General features: G+C 39.1%; 1 protein-coding gene across 4 annotated transcripts in view; it reads left to right on the plus strand.

Moving 5' to 3' along the window:
- Positions 1–7,104, plus strand: part of ARMC8 (armadillo repeat containing 8) — a 156,333-nt gene that overhangs the window by 51,133 nt on the left and 98,096 nt on the right. For 3 of the 4 annotated variants that reach the window (XM_006883388.1, XM_006883386.1, XM_006883389.1), the window contains exon 1: positions 2,484–2,554. The exons of the other annotated variant lie outside the window; for it this stretch is intronic. The gene's annotated coding sequence lies outside the window, so the exon portion shown is untranslated. Of the gene's footprint in view, positions 1–2,483; positions 2,555–7,104 lie in introns of those variants that run through there. 4 annotated transcript variants of the gene reach the window in all.

Here is a 7,104-nt window from a genome sequence, read left to right on the forward strand (position 1 = left end):
TTTTTTTTTAAATTATTTTACTTGGCACAATGTCTTTCAGCTCGCTATATTGTAGCATGCATCATGACTTCATTCTAATGGCTGAGTAGTAGTCCATTATTTGTATGTACCATACTTTTTTATCCATTCATTGGTTAATGGGAATTTAGACTATTTATCTTTTGCATGTTGGGGTCAATGCTGCAATGAACAAACGTTGGTGCACAAGTCTCTGAGTCTGCTTTCAAGTCTTTTGTATAAACTTAGGAGTGGCTTTGCTGGTACTTCTGTTTTTAGATTATTGAGAACAAGCAGTGTTTCTTGATGTATTTATATAATTGCTTGATAATTTAATATCTAGATAAGGATCCTTTGTAAACCAAAGGATTGGGACAAAATTTAGAGTCTTTCTGTAGTTCTGTTATTTTGAAGGTAAACACAGGCACTCAAGATTGAAGAAAATAGACTTTGTTAACAGGTGTGTTAATAGTACCCCAATGGGACAAGGATCTTCATCAGTTTTGCTTGTTGCTTCATTGCTTGTTCTTACAAATTGGGTACATTCTAAATGTGGGTATTTGAGTTGCCTATGAGGGAGCTCTGGTGGCCTTGTGGTAATCAGCTGCATTGCCATCCCAAAGGCACATGGTTCAAATCTGCCATGGGGTGGGGGGGGGAATAGACACTCACCTCTTGGACAGTTTACTGCCTCTGAAAACCCATTGGAGCATCAGTTATGAGGCAATACAAATTCGACATTGCCTGTCAACCACAGCTTGAGGATATCATGGTAGCAATCTTATAAAAAATATGCTTTGATTTTTTTTATAATTAGGTATTTGGAAACTAGAGTTGTTGCTGTTCTTCAGTGTTATTTTGATAACCCAGAAGTTTAGACAGGCACTGTGTCTTAGCAGTTTAACAGCTCGCTCTTTCACATAGTTGATGTTCTAGCTAACCTGGAAAATGATCTTCTTTTCTATAATAACTTATTGTTAATGGGCAACAGTAGAAAAGTACATTCTAACATTAGCTAAGATATCAGAAAGAATGCACAAGGGATACGATTCCCTTTTCCCTAGTTTTTAAATACATGGGTTTAAAAATTAATACTAAGTATTGAAAATGAAATATTGCAAAAAAGGCACTACAAGAAATTACATAGAGAGCAAATCTCACAATACAGATGGAGGTAAGTATCTCCCCTGGTTCTTACTCTTCAAATCTCCATCTAGGTTTGCCCACTACAAAATAAGTAGTTCTACTGGATTTGAGAAATCATTCTAATGCTTAATAATTTGTTACTTGTAAGAAGTCTGACGAATTCTTGATGGTCATTTTATTCTTTACTTGTACTTCCCTTCTGACAGTGTTACTCTGTTGTTCAGGGGTTTTGGCAGTGGGCTCAGATAGATCAGGGATGGTGAGGACAGCCCCCAACAGGTCAAGGTTCAGATCTATTGTGCACATAGGGTCGTTGTGAGTCATAGTTAATCCCATGGCACTAACATCACAGCCCTTTGGACAGTATACGGTCTCCAGCATCCTTCTGTGGGCTCACCTCTAGGCTTCCACCTAGACTACCCTATTTATTGTCAACTGTTTCATGAAGTCATTACCTTCTTTTCCTTGACTGAGATCCACATTTTATCTCCTTTGTTGTGGCAGTGGTGTTACGTGCCAGTTAAGTCGCCTGTGACTCATAATGACCCTATGCACATTAGCTCTGAACCCTTCCCTATACTGAACCAACTTCATAGTCTCCAACAGACCTAATCCCATTTGTTCAGTCACTGAGTCAACCCATCTCATCCTGGGTCTTCCTCTCCTGTGCTGTCCCTCTACCTTTCCAAGCATGACGTCCTTCTCCAGGGACTGGTCCCTCTTGGGAGGCAGTATTCTTATTTGTTGTTTTTCCATAGCTGACATCCCGCAGATAAGAACTGTTACTTGCATTTTTGTACTGTGTGCTCAAGTAGAGCAGGCAGATTCTGTTTTCCAGTTAGATGCTTAGTGAGAACTGTGTGTCTTCCTTCTTTCTCAGCGTATGATTTGTCCTGTCACAAGCTTTTTCTCACATTGAATGAATAGTGTATTTATAAAAAGGAACTTAATCTTCCCCTGTAATTCTAACTTTTAAATGAATAAAGTTATCAGATGTGCCTTACTGATACGGATTGCTCTGTCTTCTGCAAGGCATTAAGAGAATTTGTCTTCTCCATGAACTTTCTTACTTTTAAAATTGAATATTCTTTTAAAATGTTGATCTTTGACATCTTAGAAGAAAATTGCAATTTTTAAAAACTATTTTAACATCTGAGAGGGAGAAGACACTGTTAATAGTATGTGTCATAAAAAGGCATATAATAAGTATTCTATAGATATTATAATGCATCTACCTTAAGTTAGAATATAGTATCTATTTTGTGTTGTGGGTGATGCTGTGAACTTGTAATTTGCATGGCTTCAGATTTCCTAATTTCTCCCCCACTTTCTAGGAAGTTACAGCTAGCAGTCGTCACTATGTTGACAGGCTATTTGACCCTGATCCCCAGAAAGTTCTACAAGGTGTCATGTAAGTAGTATGCATTTAAGAGTCTATCAAAAAGTTGTTTGTTTTCATGTTTGAACCTGCCATATATAAGTCTGAAAATGCAGGGTTATAACCTTTGTTTCCTTCCATTAGGCTTCTTTCTCAGAAGGACCCATGGACATTTATGTCTACTTTAGTAATTTATTCTAAGGACTTATCCATTAGATAGTTGTTAATTCACATGATTCATTTTATTACTTGTAAAATAACTTCTTTACATTAAAAATATTTCCTTTGGGAAAGACTTTTTTGCTTTGGGTACTTCAGTATAGAAAATAAAGTAGGTCTCCTCGACTGTCTGTGAGACTCCTAGTGATGTTGTAGATACCAGAAGTTAAACAGCACAGTCAACAGAAAATGTAAATAAAAATGCTTGATAACCAAAATGGCTTCTTTTCCTTCAAATTTCTTTAATTTTTAAAGAGAAGAAACTTCTTCTTTTAAGGCAGCATAACTAAAAAGGTGATTATGCTTTAAAGAAATGGGGCGAACATGATGGGATTGCAAGGCTGTCCTTTTGAAAGGGCCTCTCTTTCCCTTTTCATGAACACTTGAGTTCCGAGGAGGAAGGTCTAGCTGTTGCTGAAATCCCATCACACTTGGTCATGCCCAGGACTTGTCATGAGGTGTGGACCACTGCAGGCCCATGGATGTGAACTGACCGAGGAAGGAGGACACAGGGAAGGGCCAGGGTGAGAAGCGTTTGGGGTAGCAGTGAGGGCACACATGAGCCATTTTCTTTTTTCTCTTCCCTGGGCAGTACCTTAAGTTGAACTCTTGTCAAATCGTAAAAAGGCGAGGAGGGTTCTTCGTTCACAGAAGTTTCTGCTGTGTGTGATTCATTCTCAAAGTCAGGAGAAAAAGATATCTTTGTAGAAAGGCTATCTCAGAGGTAAGAGTTTATGAAGGGGAGGTGAGATGGAAGAAAGGCTTTCTGGCTGTTAAAAATTGAGCTGAAAGGGAGGGTGAGGAGGTGACTGGGGACTCCGCTGGGATATCTGACACCTTCACATCTTCTGTTTATTATTCTTAGTGTTTCTTCCCCCTTTTCTGTTTTCTTAGTGCTTCTTATTTTCTCCTTATGCTCATATAACCTTTTCCCTCATTAACTAGGCGACATTTTTAGTGATTTAAGCAGATCCTCTTAAGACTAGTTTGACTGTTAGTAGGAAAAGTGGTGTTAAATAATACATCTACTAAATAGATCCGTTTGCTTTGTACCTACATACACAAATTAATTGAAAGAATGGGTTAACTTAACACTTCTCAAGAAAGGTAGACACCGGCTACACACAGCCAGATAGCTCTGTAAACAGAGCCAGTGCCACTGAATGAGGACAAGGCTGTGGACCATCTGGGAGATTGCCTCATCTTTTCCCTTGGGGCACCTGGCGACTCCTTTAGCTGACCTTTCATTAAGCAGCTGAGCGATAGCCTCAGGCTTCCTTCTGTATATGTTGTTCTTTTTCTAATTATTGTATAAGACCGCTATTACAAGCAGCTAAAGGAAGGTTTAAACACAGACAGATGCAGTCTTGAAGGTTTAATAGGGGTGGAAGGGGAGGACAGGTGAATAAGAATAATGAACTAGGTATAAGTTGGGTGAAGGGAAAGGCAACAGGCAATAAAAAGGTTAGTCAGACATTGTAATAAATTTATCACTTTAGTCAACAGTAATTACATAATACAATAAAAAATATGAATGAGTATGAAAAATCAATATGATACATAAATTGTCACTCAAATGATAAAACGAGTGTTATAGATCACCACCAGTTGGCCACGTGGACAATTATTAGTCCTATTTAAAAATACGGTCTTAGGGAGCTCTGATGGCCTAGTGGCAAGAAGCTGCACTGCAATCCCAGAGGTGTAACAATGGGCTTAAGTGTATCAGAGATGATGACAGTGACAGAGGAAAAGGCAGGGCTCAGATCCATTGTTAATAGTCTCTATGAATTGTATTGGTCTCAACAACACTTAACAACACAGCAACATTATGAAAGACTAGTTTTAGGGAGCTCTGGTGGCCTAGTGGCAAGAAGCTGCACTGCAGTCCCAGAGACACACAGTTCAAATCCACCAGATGCTCTGCTGGAAAAGGAGGGACAATCTCCTCCTGTACCAGTCAGATCCGATTTGACGGTACACACACAAAAAACAAAAAAAAATTTTTTAAGTTTTTTAAAAATACAGTCTTTAAAAAGAATTCAAACATGAGGAGGGAAGAACTCAAATACCACCAACACATATATGCACACTAGTGTTTACTACAGTATTATTCACAATAGCAAAGAGATGGAAGTAGCCCCGTGCCCCTCAATAATCGGATGGAAAGAGAAACTGTGGCACATTCATACAATGGAATATTACACATCATTGAAAAACAGTGAACTTATAAAACACTACACGACATGGATGAGTCTGAAAGACATTATGTTGAGAGAAATATCTCAGTCCTAAAAGGGTAACACTGTTATAAAAAATATGATTATCATGGGGTGAGGAAAGAGGAAGAGTGGGGGGAATGGATAGATAATGAACACTGGTTAAGTTGGTGTGGGTGAACGGGAGGGCGATCTCAAAGGAACGGGTGATTAAAAATTATGTGTGTGACAGTTAAGAGCTTGGAACAGGATAGGCATTCCAAAGGCGATTAGAGAAAGGAGGAAAATGTACACATACAAATGAATAAAATCCAATCTTCTTGTGAATGTTCACTAAAATAAAAATGAAAAATAAAAATATCCCCAAAACCCACTGCCATCGAGTTGTAAGAAGGAAATGGCCTCATTTTTCTCCCCTAAAGATTAGGTGACTGATGGATTAGAACACATAACTCACTGCACCACCATGGCTCCTTCAGATGAAAAGAGAGAAAGAGAGGCTCGAATCCTTGGCTTGGACAAGAGAATCTGAGTGATGACGCTATAACGGCTACTTGTAATACCAGACTCTTCACAGTTTGAAAGTGACAAGTCACTGTTTCACTTGACTTTAGAGCAGAAGTGACCTTGGATGATTAGTGATATGTGAAGCTTCTTCCCCCCCAGATAGAAGTTATTTCTTTCTGGCCTGTTTTTCTTGGGAACTTTGTCACAATCTGAAAATTTGCAGACTTCTTTAATTCATAAGGCTTTCTTTCAACATTTAGGCATTTTAAAGATGATTTAAAGACCTTTTAAGATGATTAGACAGTGGTTCTCAAAAATACTTTTAGACTTAGTAGATCCGAGGAAGTTTTGGGACTCTGCCCCTTATCCCTAACATCCAGGCATTTCTGCACATCTGTCACAGACTGTATACTTCCTATTGCATTGTTCCCTTCTGAAGTGGTTGATATGGGTGCATGATCCCTAAACAGGAGCTATCTCATACCTTTGGTGTGATGGTAGGAGACGCCTAGCATGTGGAAGAGGCAAGCAGAGAGGAAAGGGACAGTTCAGCTGTAGGTTTGTCTGTCTCTGCAGTAGTTTACATTTGGGTCATTACAGCTGTTCTCCACTGTCTCTAATTTACAGGAAAAGAAATTGAGCTGCCCTTGGCCCTTTGGATAGATAGGCCCCTGCTTTCACAGCCTTCTTTGCAAGCAGCCTTTTGTAACATTTGCAACACTTACAGTCATTGCTTTCCTCTTTGATCTGAGAGGCAGAGGAGAGTGGTTCTGTGGAGACCTTGGACTTGATATTCATTTTATCTTTCTTCTTAAATGGCTCTGCCTAATGGAGCTCCAGTGTCTCCGAAGCTGCACTGCAATTCCAAAGGCACATGGTTCAAATCCACCAGCTGCTCCATGGAGAAGGATGAGCAGTCACCTCCCATGGATTAAACTGCCTCTGAAAACCTACTGGAGGGTCAGCTGTGAGACAGTTCTGACTTGAAGGCACATAACAACAATACTAGAATAGTAAAAATATTTATAGAGGAAAACAGTACTATAATGATGGTCAGGTGGAGGGCTGACCACCGCTTCCCCTTTTTATACAATATACAGTACCTTAGATTCACACACAGATTCACACAGAGGTCATTACTAGACCAAATTATCTATGTAAATAGAAGAGAAATGGCCACAGAGTATATACAACCAGAGGTAGCTTCCAGGCCCTTAAATAAATTGGCCAAACGATCTCAAATTACATGACTCTTGAGAGAACCTAGAGACCTTGGGTAATTTTACAACTGAAGAAGAGAGAAGCTGAAATAATTTGCTTTGGATAGAAAATACCCAAACTGTTTTCAAGCCTGAACTATGTTCTTGGCAAGTTTTTTTTGTTTGTTTGTTTAAACCATATCTTTTCAATAGTAAAAGATACTTAGAATGAAATGAAAAGAAAAAAATGGGGTTTTTTTTGTTTTGGTTTTTTTTTTTTGTTTGTGTTTTCAGATAATATAGATTTTGATACAATTCAGAAATTCAAACTTGCTGGCCTGGAGCTCTGCCTTGTACCAGCAACCCTCCACTGGGTTTCCCCAGGCTGTCCGTCACAGGAGGAGGACACTGCCCTTCTCTCTCTCTCTCTCTCTCTCTC

The sequence above is a fragment of the Elephantulus edwardii genome, unplaced genomic scaffold, assembly GCF_000299155.1.
Source record: "Elephantulus edwardii isolate Elephantulus edwardi_28Jun2011 unplaced genomic scaffold, EleEdw1.0 scaffold00027, whole genome shotgun sequence".
In the NCBI taxonomy this organism is placed as follows: domain Eukaryota; kingdom Metazoa; phylum Chordata; class Mammalia; order Macroscelidea; family Macroscelididae; genus Elephantulus; species Elephantulus edwardii.